Here is a 15,909-nt window from a genome sequence, read left to right as displayed (position 1 = left end):
AGCGCTCCGGGGAGGAGCGGGGACCCGGAGCGCTAGGCGTAACAACACCCACAATAAAGGAGTGGTTCTGCAGGTGGTGACCACAGATCACTTCTCAGTTTCTTTGCTTCCTGGCTGATGTTTTGGTCACTTTTGCTGGCGGTGCTTTAACTCTAGTGGTAGCATGAGACGGAGTCTACAACCCACACAAGTGGCTCAGGTAGTGTAGCTCATTCAGGATGGCACATCAATGCGAGCTGTGGCAAGAAGGTTTGCTGTGTCTGTCAGTGTAGTGTCCAGAGTATTTAGGCGCTACCAGTAGACAGGCCAGTACATCAGGAGACATGGAGAAGGCCGTAGAAGGGCAACAACCCAGCAGCAGAACTGCTGCCACCGCCTTTGTGCAAAGATGAGCAGGAGGAGCACTGCCAGAGCCCTGCAAAATGACCTCCAGCAGGCCACAAATGTGCATGTGTCCATTCAAATGGTCAAAAACTGACTCCATGAGGGTGGTATGAGGGCCCGACGTCCACAAGTGGGGGTTGTTCTTACAGCCATACACCGTGCAGGAAGTTTGGCATTTGCCAGAGAACACCAAGATTGGCAAATTCATCACTGGCGCCCTGTGCTCTTCACAGATGAAAGCAAGTTCACCCTGAGCATATGTGACAGATGTGACAGAGTCTGGAGATGCCATGGAGAATTCTGCTGCCTGCAACATCCTCCAGCATGACCAGTTTGGCGGTGGGTCAGTAATGGTGTGGTGTGGCATTTCTTTGGGGGGTTCACAGCCCTCCATGTGCTTGCCAGAGGTAGTCTGACTGCCATTAGGTACCGAGACAAGATCCTTAGACCCCTTGTGAGACCATATGCTGATGTGGTTGACCCTGGGTTCCTCCTAATGCAAGACAATGCTAGACCTCATGTGATGGAGTGTGTCAGCAGTTTCTGCAAGAGGAAGGCATTGATGCTATGGACTGGCCCGCCTGTTTCCCAGACCTGAATCCAATTGAGCACATCTGGCACATCATGTCTCGCTCCATCCACCAACGCCACGTTGCACCACAGACTGTCCAGGAGTTGGCAGATGCTTTAGTCCAGGTCTGGGAGGACATCCCTCAGGAGACATCCGCCACCTCATCAGGAGCATGCCCAGGTGATGTAGGGAGGTCATACAGGCACGTGGAGGCCACACACACTACTGAGCCTCATTTTGACTTGTTTTAAGGACATTACATACATTTGGATCAGCCTGATTTTGAGTGTGAATCCATATCCAGACCTCCATGGGTTGATAAATTTGATTTGCATTAATCATTTTTGTGTCATTTTGTTGTTAGTACATACAACTATGTAAAGACGAAAGTATTTCATACGATTAGTTCATTAATTCAGATTTAGGATGTGTCATCTTAGTGTTCCCTTTATTTTTTTTGTGCAGTGTATTTGGTAGCTCCTCTGTGAAGCGGTCATCCAAGGAACTGAAAAGATATTACTTTTCCTTGCTCACTTGTGGCTTACTTCGGTCTTGTTGTCTTGGTCTCAGCTTGAAGGGGAGGGATTAGAAGGAATTATGTACTATACTGCTATCATTGCATACAGGTGAAACCACAACCACAGGCGGTGGCCAATGGCTCCACTGAACTGAGGTATGTAGACCTCCTTGCTCACACATACTTTTTCATTTCTGTGCATACATTCTCTATTGAAGTGAGGTCTGGGCTTTGTGATGGTTACTTTGTTTTCCATAAGCCCTTTTGCCACAATTGAAAGTAGCTAGGTGTCTTTGGAAGACACATTTGGACCGAAGCTTTAACTTCCTGGCTTATGTCTTTAGATGTGTGAATATGTCCCATAATTTCTCTTCCTCATAATGCTATCTATTTTGAAAAGTGCACCAGTCCCTCCTACATCAAAACATCAAAATACGTGTACATCAAAATAATGACACCATATTCACACGATAGTGTTCTTTGACTTGCAAGCCTCCCCTTTTTCCTCCATACAGCGGGTAATTGAAGACGTCACCATTTTTCTCATTAAATACTGCTTGCTTGAGACAACAGTACCTGCTAATTCCTGGTCCTTTTGAAGCTCCCCACAAGCTCATCTGATTATTCTTTTCACTCCTCTGTCAGAAATCTCATGAGGAGCAACTGGCCATGGCAAATTTATGGTGAAAATGATTGTCTTTTCACTGACAATGGACTGGTTTACTTTTTAATTACTGATAGATTTCAGATGTTGTCTTGGCTTTCCATGCCTTTTTGAACCCCTCCCTTTCTTCATGCATTCGATACCTTTGCCCTGTGTCATTTCACCTTATTACACAGAACTTCATTGCTGATGTTATTTATTTTGGTTTCTTTGTATGTATGGATTACTTGGGTTGTTACCAAAATCTGGTAAAAATTTCATGCCAAAAGGAAATATATTTACTGTGAAAAATGGTGACGTGTTCAATACATATTTCACCTGTTGTATATAACTTGTTCGTTATGGCATAACAATTCAATTTTTGCTTTATCAGGCTAGAAGACATTTCCCCAAATCTCTTTGGGGGAGATTTATCAAAACCTGTCCAAAGGAAAAGTAGCTGAGTTGCCCATAGCAACCAATGAGATTGCGTCTTTCATTTTTGGAAAGGTCTCTGAAAAATGAAAGAAGAGATCTAATTGGTTGCTATGGGCAACTCAGCAACTTTTCCTCTGGACAGGTTTTGATAAATTTCCTCCTTTGTCCCTATGTGCTAGGGCACTGCCTGGCTTTTTTTTATGGTGGTTTTATCAGTGGCCTTTCAGGTCATGTCGATATAGGATACATTTTGCAATGGCTGTTTTCTTTTGATTTGCCCATGATGTCGAACAACATTTTTAAGCTATTTTAAAGCCTGTTAGCATGGTGCATGTAAACTTCTGACCCACAAAAATTCTGTTCTAGCAAAGTAGAAATTAAATGATCTGTTTGTAAAAAAAAATTATAATAATTTTGGAAAAATTACTTGGGCAATGTAGAACTATCCAAAACAACTTGATAAAACTGTAGATCGTTGACATGAAATCTGTGGTTTGGAGAAATGTGAGACACAGGTTGGAAGCCAATAAGACAGTGTTTCCCAAGCGCGGTCCTTAAGTACCCCCAACTGGTCATGTTTTCACGATTTCCTTAGTCTTTCACAGGTGATATAACTGTGGTTATGCCTGATGCACTGACCATAGTTATATTACCTGTGAAAGACTAAGGAAATCCAGAAAACGAGACCTGTTTGGGAGTATTCAAGGACCGCGCTTGGGAAACATTGTAAAAAAGATATTGCTTAAAGGGGTAATCCACTGGCCAGTGTTCTGGCTGTGTTCGGAACATTTAGTTCCGAACGCTGTGGGCATGCTGCAGGGGTCGACCACTACCCCTCGTGATGTCAGGCAACACCCCTCAATGCTAATCTATGGGAGGGGTCGTGACAGCCGCCATGCCCCCTCCCATAGACTTGCATTGAGGGGGCGTGGTCTGAAGTCACAAGGGGGCGTGTCCGACCCCCGCAGCCCGTGCACAGTGTTCGGAACTGAATGTTCCGAACGCAGCCGGAACACTGGCCAGTGGAGTACCCCTTTAAGGGGAACCAGACAGTTATGTCATGCTGCCCTCTGTCCTGTATGCCGATACATGGTCTAGAATTAGAGAATCTACCCCCACTAGCTGGAAGTGTGCAGCCTGAAAAAGAGTCACTGCTGCCACTGTGTAGATACTCAGAGAGGGCAGTATAATGAAGATGAGAGTTTCCCTTTAATATATAAATTGAAAATCTTAGTATAGAGACACTTGTGCATTTCTTCTTTCTCAACATGGATACCTGTAAATCAAAGGGGTACTCCTCCCCCTAGACATCTTATCCCCTATCCTTAGATGTCTGATGGCTGGGGGTCTGGCCGCTGGGACCCCCTGCGATCTCCAGCCCGGCATCTCGATGTTCAGAATGATGGGGTGCCGGGTCGGAGATCCCAGATGCGGGACATCCACCCTCCCCTAGACATCCTTTGGATAAGATGTCTAGGGGGGAGTACCCCTTTAATTATCACACTTCCTGTATAAATATTTTTTATTTTTTTTATTTTAACATATAATGTTTCCACATTTTTGTTGGAAACAGTGAAAGTGGGAGGAGTAGTAATTGGTCATTTGCCTTGCATTGCAAAGGAAGGCAACTATGTTGAAAAATGATTTGTTTTTAATGTAGTTTGAGTTAAAAAAGTAGGGATCCCACTGATCACTAACTAGCATAGGGGACCCTTATCCCACACCCAGAGGATGGCCATGAAGGAATGGGTTCAGCTGTGTACTGTGTTTTTCATACATCCTATAGGTTTGTATGAAATGGCAGCACTTGGGCTCAGTCATCAATACCTTCTCATCATCAAGGCTGTTCTGGTGATGAAATCTATATTTGTTTTTGTAATAAGCGTTATAAGGCAATATTTATTTATATATACCTTAGTTATTGCTACAGTTGTCACAGTGGAAGCTTTGCAGGGTCTATACACAGCAGCTTAGTTATGTGTCAGGACCAATGGAGGCAGAGCTACAATTCTTACTGGAGTGCTGTGAACTGTTGAACATCTTTTCTGCCTTCTCTTGTAAGTGTTTTAGGTCTCTTTGTGCATTCATTAATTCCAGTAACTGAGGGGTTAAAACTTGTTGAAATGAGTATCCTGCATTTTGGAAAAATGCATAACCTGCTGGGGCCAGGAAGATAGATAAAAACCTACACTTATCTAGACCTAGACCCCACTGGTCCCCTACAGCTTTCAGTCGACCCCGTCTGGTCCCCCCAATATTCTGTCTTCTTCCTGCTTTTGAGAAGAGTGCTTGGTACAAGACCTACCTGCTCAGTCAATCACTGGCCATAGTGTCCTGCTGCGAGTGCTCGTCTCGGAAGAAGGCAGAAGATCTGGAGACCTGACTGAGCCAAGCAGAAGCTTTGGGGGTCCAACTGGGTCTGGGGCTAGGTAAGTATAGTTATTTTTCAAAAAAAAATTCTGACTCCAGCTGAATATGAACTTTTGCAAAATGCCGGATAACCCCTTTATTGTAGCTGGACAGTCATTCTTAAAAGGTGTCTGCCAATCTACTCACATTGGGTTTTGGATTATATGAAAGCAAGCAAACACTTGCCATTTATCTGTGTGGCATAATTTCTTTTTGTACCATGCTGGTTATTGTCTGCTGGATATTTCCTTACCAAGGAAATGTTCTTGCTTCTTGTCATTTACATTTGTGTATTATTTAATCACTCCAACCTATCTATTAACTCTAAGGTCCACCCATATCATGTGCATCCTATGACATAGAAGAACACTAAGGTCAAAGGAGAAGAGTTGGGGAGGTTTTTGGAACAAGAAGCCAGGACACTTCCATGGTAAGGCAATGCTAACAGACACTTGCCAGCACTAGTTCATTGTATCTGTTATGCTATATGGACACAGCAACACAGTGGCCCTGATTTACTAAGAGTGGAGTGTAGTTTTCTTTGTAGGTTTTAATTCCCTACAATTTTTTTTACACAGAATTTACTAAGGTTTCCCTACATTTTGCAGTTTTCCCTACATTTTCCTTTTTTTACACATGCTCTGATCTGTGGGGTTTTCCTCAACTCAAATTCACCACATTTTCTGAGTAAACCTTAGTAAATATGTTGTTTTTTTGTGAAAATGTTGGGGACACGCCCTTTATGGCGCCCACTTTCCTCTGTGGCCACACCCCCTTTTCAGGTTTCCACATGGAGATTTTTTTTTTTTTTTTACAATTCTGGTGCAAACTTTGGCGCATACAGAATTTCTGGCGCAATGTGCCAGAATCTGGTGCTGAACCCAACAGAACATGTCGGGTTTACAATAGTAAATCAGGGCCAGTATGTTTCTGATTTGGGTTTATGTGATATAGTGCTGTAAGCAGATTGGTAGGCTAAAAAGTTCTGACAGACACACTTTAGTTGTTAAGTATGTGTCTGGTTGTTGGCCAGTATATCCCAAGCAACCAAAATAACGTTGAGCAAATTTAGGGCAGATATAAACCATATGAATAAGTTAGGGGTCTCTGACTTCTCGGGGTATGAGTATTTACCTCTTCTCCCTAAGCAACCAGGCTTTCAGACATAACTCAGCTGTTCAGAAAAAGCTATATTTGCCAAAGCTATGCTGCTGAAGCACTGGAGCTAACAGAAGAAGACATCAGTGTATTTAAAGGGTTATTCTGACAATCCAACTGCTTGCACCAATCCCCTTTATGCCATTTCAGTGGCTGCCAATCCCCGCTGCTCTCTGCTTCTTTCTGTTTCTTTTGAACTGTCTGCTCAGCCAATCACTGACTGCAGCAGTTACCCATCACAGTCAGTAAGTGAACAGATCCTGCGAGGATAACAAGTGAGAGGAAGCTAAAAGAAGTGGTAAGGACTGGTAGCCATCAGAACAGCAGCGAAGAGGTTTGGGGCAGGTGAGTATCGCTGCTATATATTTTTGAAGCATCCTGAGCCAAATAGAAATCTCAGGAATAACCCTTTAGGAAGGCTATAAACATCAGACAGTTTCATATAGCTGTGGAGGTGGCTTATCTCCCATGAGAACAAAGGGATTAGAAATGTTAAAATCAAGTATGCCTGATACTTTTTTTTCCCTATAGCCATACACATTAGATGGTTGTTTAGTTCCACTGAAATCTGCCAGTCTGGCTGATGTGTAACTAATGTGTATGGCCACCTTTATTTTATATTGCATACTGCTTGAAAAAATTAATATAGATGTATAGATAAAGACTAAATGGGCAGAAGGATTTTCAAACTATCACCTATCCAGACCCTTTAGTTTGCTTCTGCAACTTAAGAGTTTATTATGCATTGGTAAATTAACAGTAGGTTAAGGGGTTAGGCACAATGCTTTAATCCTTCTGCATTCAATAAATACTGTCAGGATATGGTTAGTAAATACATTTATATTATATTTAGTAACTAAATTTAAATTCAATGCAAGTCTATGGGAGGGGGCGTGATGGCTGCCACGCCCCCTCCCATAGACTTTCATTGAGGGGGCAGGGTGTGACATCACAAGGGAGCGGAGCAGTGATGTCACGATACTCCATCCCCTGCACCGCCCGTCATCAGCCACAGAGCGAATAACGGGGGTGCTGCAGGAGAGATCGTGGGGATCCAGAGTGGCAGGATCCCTGCAATCTAACATCTTATCCCCTATCCTTTTGATGCATAAGGTTCTCATCACATGACAAAGACAGAGTTATGAAGGATACTTTAAAATTACAGCAAGCAGAGATCTTGGAAACCATGAGAAATTGATGCATAAGGAATATGAAATATGTAATTATACAATTAATTACCTCTACTTTCTAAGCCTAGGATACTCATCTATTCATGTTGTAATTCAGGCTGTGTCTTAGTACAGTGGTCCCTCAGGTTACAATATTAATTGGTTCCAGGATGACCATTGTATGTTGAGACAATAACTCTATGGAAACCTGGTAACTGGTTCTAAAGCCCCAAAATGTCATCCAAAAAATAGGAAAAAGAAAAATAAGTAGATAACTAATATAGATAAAGCAAGTCCTTACATATAAAAGTAATAAAGTTCTGCTGGAGGCTGTAAATCACTGTCTATGTAGAGGACAGGAGCTTCTTCAGTGTCCTGTACAGTACACACAGTTTCCCAAAAAAGTAAAATGGAGCCGCCCTTACCTGTTGTCCAAAGCAGCAGCTAACCCTGGTACAGGTAAAGACTAATACAGAACATGTAATACCTCCCTGTACTGTAGGGAGGTGTGATGTTCCAGTACAGGACATGGTCCTGCACTACACTTAGGCCCTGTCAGGTTGAGTCCCTCAGTGACCTGGGGCTCTCCTGCAGTGTCTCCCCTGCTGTTACTACACTGTCATTTATTATAATAGAATTGTAGTCAGTGTATTCATGTATAGTTAGTATAAAGGACCTGTGAGAGGTCATCTAAAGGACCTGTGAGATGTCACATGTTATGTTTATGTGATCACATGTTACACAGAGGGCACCAGCTTAACACATGACCCGCAGCTTGACCAATGGGCTTTGGCTCAGCCCCCCCTCTATATAAGGGGGCGGCCATTACAATTCTCTCTCTTATGCTCCCTGCGGAGGAACAGCAAACACCAGAGATCTCAGTGCTAGTGTCCAGCACCTGGAAGGCCTCCAATTTACAGTCATTCCAGTAAGTCAAGTCTATGTCTGCTGTCACTACTACCTATAGTCAAGTCCAGCCTAAAGTCAAGATTCTAAAGTCTATTACAAGTCTAATTGGTCCCAGCAAGCTGCGAGGTTCTTCTGTGTTCCTGGCCACCTCTCTGAGATTCTGGCTTAGCTATGCAGATAATAACACCTGTCTAAACTCAGTAAAGCCTCGGTTAAACCATAACTTGGTTGTGGACTCTTCTTTCACTGCCTAGACATTGGAATAGTGGAGATACCGTTTGTGTGGTTCCGGTACCCAAAAACCATTCTGGCGTCACGAACATTAGGGGTTAACAACACCTTTCTCCTGGGGGTTAATAACATCTTGCCCCATCCACCTACACTGCTACACCCTGTGGTCCCGCCATACACTGTGGGTCATCACAGAGGCGCTACCAGGCAGCCAGTCAGTGCATGCACTTCAGTAATACAGGGGTTTTACCAGTGAAGTGCCCATTCTGATTGGTCGTCCAGCCATATACATGTTAATCATTGGATTTGGATACATGTTAATACATGTTAATCATTGGATTTAGATGTTTGTTTTAGTCTCATTGCCACAGGTGTATAATATTCAGTATCTACCAATGCAGTTGCCTTTAAATTAAATAATGGTTTATTCTAGAGGTCACTAAAATTTATAGTGATACTGTAAGGCTAGGTTTCCACTTGTTTTTTTTTTTAACACCTAAAAAAAACTCCAGCAAAAACGCCAGAAAAACTGCCACAGCTCTTTCCTGCGTTTTGGCAGTTTTTCTGGCGTTTTTTCTGGCTTTTTCACAAAAACCATTCTGGCGTCACGAACATTAGGGGTTAACAACACCTTTCTCCTGGGGGTTAATAACATCTTGCCCCATCCACCTACACTGCTACACCCCGTGGTCCCGCCATACATCGTGGGTCATCACAGAGGCGCTACCAGGCAGCCAGTCAGTGCATGCACTTCAGTATTACAGGGGTTTTACCAGTGAAGTGCCCATTCTGATTGGTCAGATCATCCAGCCATATACATGTTAATCATTGGATTTGGATACATGTTAATACATGTTAATCATTGGATTTAGATGTTTGTTTTAGTCTCATTGCCACAGGTGTATAATATTCAGTACCTACCAATGCAGTTGCCTTTAAATTAAAAAATGGTTTATTCTAGAGGTCACTGAAATTTATAGTGATACTGTAAGGCAGTGTATGCAGAGGATTACGGCGGATTCGATGGATTTCGGCGGATGAACTGGATTTTTTTTCCTTTTAATAAAATGGTTAACGAGGGATGTGGTGGAGTGTTTTTTAAAATAAAATAATTTTTCCAATGTGTCATCTTTTTTTTTTAAATAGAATTTTCAGGCTTAGTAGTGGAAGCCGATCTTATTGACGGAATCCATTAATAAGCCAGGGCTTAGCGTTAGCCCCAAAAACAGCTAGTGCTAAGCCCCAATTATTACCCCGATACCCACCGCCACAGGGGTGCCGGGAAGAGCCGATACCAACAGGCCTGAAGTGTCAAAAATGGTGCTCCTGGGCCTAGGTGGTAACAGGCTGGTGTTATTTAGGCTGGGGAGGGCCAGTAACAATGGTCCTTGCCCACCCTGGTAACGTCAGGCTGTTGCTGCTTGGTATCTGGCTGAGAATAAAAATACAGGGAACCCTATGCAGGGTTTTTTTTTTTATAAATAAATAAATAAAAAACGCATAGGGTTCCCCGTATTTTCATTACCAGACAGATACCAACCAAGCAGCAACAGCCTGACGTTACCAGGGTGGGCAAGGACCATTGTTACTGGCCGTCCCCAGCCTAAATAACGCCAGCCTGTTACTGCCTAGGCCCAGGAGCGCCGTTTTTGATGCTCCGGGCCTGTTGGTACCGGCTCTTCCCGGCACCCCTGTGGCGGTGGGTACCAGGGTAATAATTGGGGGCTAGCACTAGCTGTTTTTGGGGCTAACGCTAAGCCCCGGCTTATTAATGGATTCCGTCAATAAGACCGGATTCCACTACTTAGCCTGAAAATTCAATAAAAAAAAAAAAAGACGACACATTGGAAAAATTATTTTATTTTAAAAAACACTCCACCACATCCCTCGTTAACCATTTTATTAAAAGGAAAAAAATCCAGTTCATCCGCTGTAATCCATCGAATCCACCGAAATCCTCTGCATACACTGATCTGAAACAAGAAGAAAAAAAAATATATATATTGGTTAGTACATTTTTGGCGCTGTCCACTGGGGAGAGCACCCATAATGCAATGTCTTCCCAAACAGGGAGCCTCCAACTGGTGGAAAACTACAACTCCCAGCATGCCTAGACAGCCTTTGGCTGTCTGGGCATGCTGGGGGCTGTAGTTTAGCAACAGCTGGAGTCTCCCTATCTGGGAGGACACTGCCAGAAGGGTCTGTTCACATTATACAAAATGTACAATGTGAACAGAGTCTTACTAGTCTGGCTCCGTCTGTAGCTCAGCCCCATAATGTCGTCATCACTAGGGGCGGAGCTACATGGACCTGCCCGGGACTGGAGGGAAGTAAGCGGACTTTGTCTTCTGTATACACTATATACAGCTATCTATAGATAGCTGTATATAGTGTATACCGCCCAAAGGGTTAACCAGCAGTGTAAGCTAACTCTTTCCTTGCTGGTGTTGCGCATAGCGCACAGCTCAGCAAGGGGTTAAGTGAGCCAGCAATGTGTATACTGTCAGGGCTGCCATCAGAAATTTCGGGGCCCCTCACAGCTCAAGGCCTGCCCTGCCACACACTGTACCCTGAATATATTACTGCCACACACTGTACCCCTGAATATAATTCTGCCATACATGCATACAGATCATATATACATATACACCCCCTCTTATCCTCTGTGTCCTCATCACTCCTCATCACCCCCCCCGCCAAACCTCTCCTCATCACCCCCATAACCCCCTGCACCTCTTATCACCCCCATAACCCCCCTGCACCTCTTATCACCCCATAACCCCCCTGCACCTCTCATCGCCCCCCTGCTCCTCTTATCACCCCCATCACCCCCTTGCACCTCTCATCACCCCCATAACCCCCCCTGCACCTTTCATCACCCTATCTGCACCTCTTATCACCCCCATAACCCCCCCGCACCTCTTATCACCCCCATATCCCCCCTGCACCTCTTATTACCCCCCTGCACCTCTTATCACCCCCATAACCCCCCTGCACCTCTTATTACCCCCCTACACCTGTTATCACCCCCATAACCCCCCGCACCTCTTATCACCCCCATAACCCCCCTGCACCTCTTATTACCCCCCCCGCACCTCTTATCACCCCCATTACCCCCCTGCACCTCTTATTACCCCCCTGCACCTGTTATCACCCCCCATAACCCCTCTGCACCTCTCATCACACCCCCCCCCGCACCACTCATCACCTCCATAACCCCCCACCACCTCTCATAACCCCCCACCACCTCTCATCACCCCCCCTGCACCTCTTATCACCCCTATCACCCCCCTGCAACTCTCATCACCCCCATAACCCCCCGCACCTCTAATCACCCCCATAACCCCCCTGCACCTCTTACCACCATAACCCCCCTGCACCTCTCATCACCCCTCCTGCACCACTCATCACCTCCATAACCCCCACCACCTCTCTTAACCCCCCCCCCCCCGAACCACTCATCACCTCTTATCACTCCCATAACAAATGTTACTTGCCTGACTGCACCATGCCAGCTTTAAAGTTTGGTGGAGGAGGCATAATATTATGGAGTTGTTTATTATGGGTCGGCCTAGGACCCTTAGTTCCAGTGAAAGGGAACCTTAATGCTCCAGCAACAAGACATTTTGGACACCTGCACGCTTCCAACTTTGTCGAAACTGTTTAAATTCAGCCCTTTTATGTTCCAGCATGACTGTGCCCCAGTGCAAAAAGCAAGGCCCATATAGGCATGGTTGAGGGGGGGGGGGGATTTGGGATGAAAGAACTGGTCTGACCCACACAGAGCCCTGACCCAAACGCCATCCAACACCTTTGGGATGAACTAGAATGGACACTGCGAGCCAGACCTTCTTGTCCAGCATCAGTGTCTGACCTCACAGATGCACTTCTGGATGAGTGGACAATAATTCCCTTAAATACTCTACCGAATCTTGTAGAAAGTGATCCCACAAAAGTGAAAACTGTTATAACTGCAAAGGGGCAACTAACTATGTCTTAATACCTATGGATATAGCGTAAGTATAGTATAGATACAGGCCAGATATAATGTAAGTTTTGGTTAAAGGGCTTTTCCAAGCTTATAAAAATACAGAAAAGTGACATTTTTTGAATAGTCACCAGGCAATGCCACCATAGTTTTGAGGTTCAGTATTATTTTTAATTTTCTTGATGTTGCCCGCTGTGTGCAGGACTGTTGCTTTTATGTTTCCTGTGCTTGCTTTGGATGGGATTACCAATGTATAGGAGTACAGTTCCCATTATTTCTCTCCTTTATATGCCTGGCAGGCCTAACTTTTTATTTTTTGTTCAATGTATGTATTTGAAGATTTTTATGCTGGATGAGTTGTACTTGAGGTTAAGGCCTTGCTTGTGACTACAAGCAAGCTGAGGTGGTGGTGGTGGGAGGGTACTGTTGTGACACATTGGTGAGCAGCAGGGGCTGCTGTGACTAATGGGGAAGATAGAGGGTGTTAATGTGACTAATGGAGAAGTTATGTGGGTCTACTGGGGAAGATAGGGGGTACTAATGTGACTAATGGAGAAGTTATGGGGGGCTGCTATGACTATTGGGAAACATATAGGGGAAAAGGGACTGCTGTAAATACTGGGGAAGTAAGGGAGGCTGCTCTGTTGAGAGAGAAGTGGGGGGCCTGCTCTGGGCGGAATTTATCATTGGGTTTTAGGGTGCATTCACACCATGTTTTTGCACTACAGTACAGAAAACCGTATGCATTGACTCTCCATTAAAAACCGTATGCCAAAAGATGCATCAGGTTGTGTCCGTTTTGCATCCTGTACGGTTTTGTCAGTTTTTTTCCCCGTACCCAAAACCGTAGTCTACCATGGTTTTTGGTCCGGGTGAAAAACTGTATTAAACCGTATACGTTTTTTTTTTTAAACATGGGAGTCAATGGGAACTGTACAGAACTGTATGTTCGTACGGTTCCATCCGGTTTTCACCATACGGTTTTTTACTTTGCACGTTTTTTTTCTTGGAATTTCAATCAAACACGTGAAACTTTATTCAAAACGAAGTGAAAAGTTAAAAACGTTTACGTTTTTTTCTTTAAAAACTGATGCAACCGGACATCATTTTTCAAACCGTATACGGTTTTTAACTGTATACGGGTTGAAATTTGTACACACGTTTTGATACAGTTTAGTCAGGTTTTGAGGAATCCGTTTTTCATCAAAAACCTGATACGGGAACTGTATTGCAAAAACATGGTGTGAATGCAGCCTTATCCTGTTTTTTTTTTTTTTTTTGGTAAATTGTAAGAAATTTTTGCAAAATGGGGTAAAAGGTTGCTAAATTTTTTCGCAAATCATGTAAATTTAAAACACCTTGAATATAATGTGGTATGATTAGTTTTTTGTGGCGGTTGGTGATTTTTAAATTGTCGCAAAATTTTTACATAAACCACACCACACACCACACCAGCCCAGACCTCACTTTTAAGCCACATCTAAGCTACTTTGCTATTTATGAAGAATGTGCACCTCTTTGTGGGGGTAATACAAAATGAGCTATTGCTAAGCACATGGGGTGAAAATAACTTGAATAGCACAGACAACGATAATGTCCCACAGTTTGCGCTACTAGACTGAAGGGACTGGACATGTTTGAATGTGCAACAATTGTTATTCAGCTAGGTTCTGTGCTTGTATTAGGCTTGGTTCACACTACGTTTATGTCATATCGGGACCGAATCCAGCTGGGAAATGTGCAAACTGGGCAATCCCATATCCAGGTGGACCCAGACCCGCATCTCATTCATTTGAATGAGCCGGCTAGAGTCAGATAGTGACTACGGTCGGCTCATTTTTGTCCCATATCCGTTTTTGTGACCGGACTGAAAATCAATCCGACCAGAAAACCTGATACGGGGCAAAAGTGAGCCGACCAGAGTCACTATCTGACTCCGGTCGGCTCATTCAAATGAATGAGATGCGGGTCCGGGTCCGGCTGGATACGGGATTGTCCAGTTTGTACATTTTCCAGCTGGATCCAGTCCCTGTATGACATAAACGTAGTGTGAACCAAGCCTAATACAAGCACAGAACCTAGCTGAGATCGGGTCCGGGTCCCCGTATGGACAAAACAAAGTGTGAACCCAGCTTTACCCTGTGGGTTGATGAGTGTAGCTGACGCATAGACTGCACTAACATTTTTCCAGTTGTCTTGGTGTAGATACTGAGCAGATATAAACCAATGGTGGGTAAGGTAAGTACTAGCCCAGGTATAATATACATGTAGAAAATATATACTGGTAAGTTTCATGGATCAATTACTAATACAAAAGGGAATAATGTAGCTATAAAAAGAAATATATAAATACAAAAGGTTTTCTGTGATGATGGGGACATTATGAAAAATGGCGCATAGGAAAAATATAACATCTCTCAATTATTTATTGTCGTTTTTTTCCTATGTGCGACATCAATCATAAACCCTGCCCCATGCATTCTATAACCATCTCTCATAAACACAGCTTTCATTGCTTCATGGTTGGAAATATTTTTTTATACATCTTGTTGCACGAGGATATTTGTCAAGCAGGAAAGGACAAGGGTTAGGTCAGCCTGCATCATCCTTCTAATGCATATTGCACTTACCATAGTGAGTGTGGAGAGACAAGAGAGGAAGATACACAGAATAATAGAGTAAGGAATGCAGAGACAGGAAAAGAAAGAGTGATAGATTCATCTATATGTGATATAGGACCAGGAAACTACAGCCCCTATCAGAAATAGCACACAGGCTGACCACTCATTGACCACAGCGACCTGTTATGTACCTAAAAACAGTATATACCTATGAACACATCTGAAATTAACTTAAAACTCTTTAAGCTTTTCTAGACCACAAACCTATAAAACATTTCACTATAACCTATAAGAATGTTATATCAGTATATACAATATATTGCCATGTTCCTATAGATCTACTTTATAGGCATTTATTCGCTGAACCTGTATGTTTACACTTTAGGCTTTTACTTGCAGTTATTGAAATCAAAGCCTGAAACAGATCATAAATGGAGGACACAGACAAAGAAATCACTGTGGATTCACCTCTTTTCAGATCCATTCCTGCCTTTCTATTCAATAGTTGTAATTAAAAACATGACAGAGTGAACACAGCTATAAGCTTACAGATATTAAAGGGGTTATCCTGGAATTAGTTTTTATATATACTGCATATACTGTATACTGTATATATATCAACTGGTTCCAGAAAGTTTAACAGATTTGTAAATTACTTCTATTAAAAAAAAATCTTAATACTTTCACTACTTATGAGCTGTTGATGTTGAGTTGTTCTTTTCTAAGTGCTCTCTGGTGACACCTTCTCGGGAACTGTCCGGAGTAGAAGCAAATCCCCATAGCAAACCTCTACTACTCTGTGCAGTTCCCGAGACAAGCAGAGATGTCAGCAGAGAGCACTGTTGCCAGACAGAAAAGAACAACTCAACTT

At 43.4% G+C, this 15,909-nt stretch overlaps 2 protein-coding genes across 15 annotated transcripts in view; one reads left to right on the top strand and one right to left on the bottom strand.

Moving 5' to 3' along the window:
• The window catches only part of LOC130367694 (surfeit locus protein 4-like), a 644,664-nt gene that overhangs the window by 257,098 nt on the left and 371,657 nt on the right, over positions 1-15,909 (top strand). For 6 of the 7 annotated variants that reach the window (XM_056570304.1, XM_056570309.1, XM_056570305.1 and 3 more), the window contains one exon: positions 5,292-5,392. The exons of the other annotated variant lie outside the window; for it this stretch is intronic. The gene's annotated coding sequence lies outside the window, so the exon portion shown is untranslated. The remainder of the gene's footprint in view (positions 1-5,291; positions 5,393-15,909) is intronic. 7 annotated transcript variants of the gene reach the window in all.
• CACNA1A (calcium voltage-gated channel subunit alpha1 A) overlaps positions 1-15,909 on the bottom strand; it is a 358,458-nt gene that overhangs the window by 86,611 nt on the left and 255,938 nt on the right. The window lies entirely within an intron of this gene.

The sequence above is a fragment of the Hyla sarda genome, chromosome 4 (assembly GCF_029499605.1).
Source record: "Hyla sarda isolate aHylSar1 chromosome 4, aHylSar1.hap1, whole genome shotgun sequence".
Taxonomy (NCBI): domain Eukaryota; kingdom Metazoa; phylum Chordata; class Amphibia; order Anura; family Hylidae; genus Hyla; species Hyla sarda.
The sequence above is the reverse complement of the archived record's forward strand: the minus strand, read 5'-3'. Positions and strand labels throughout refer to the sequence as shown.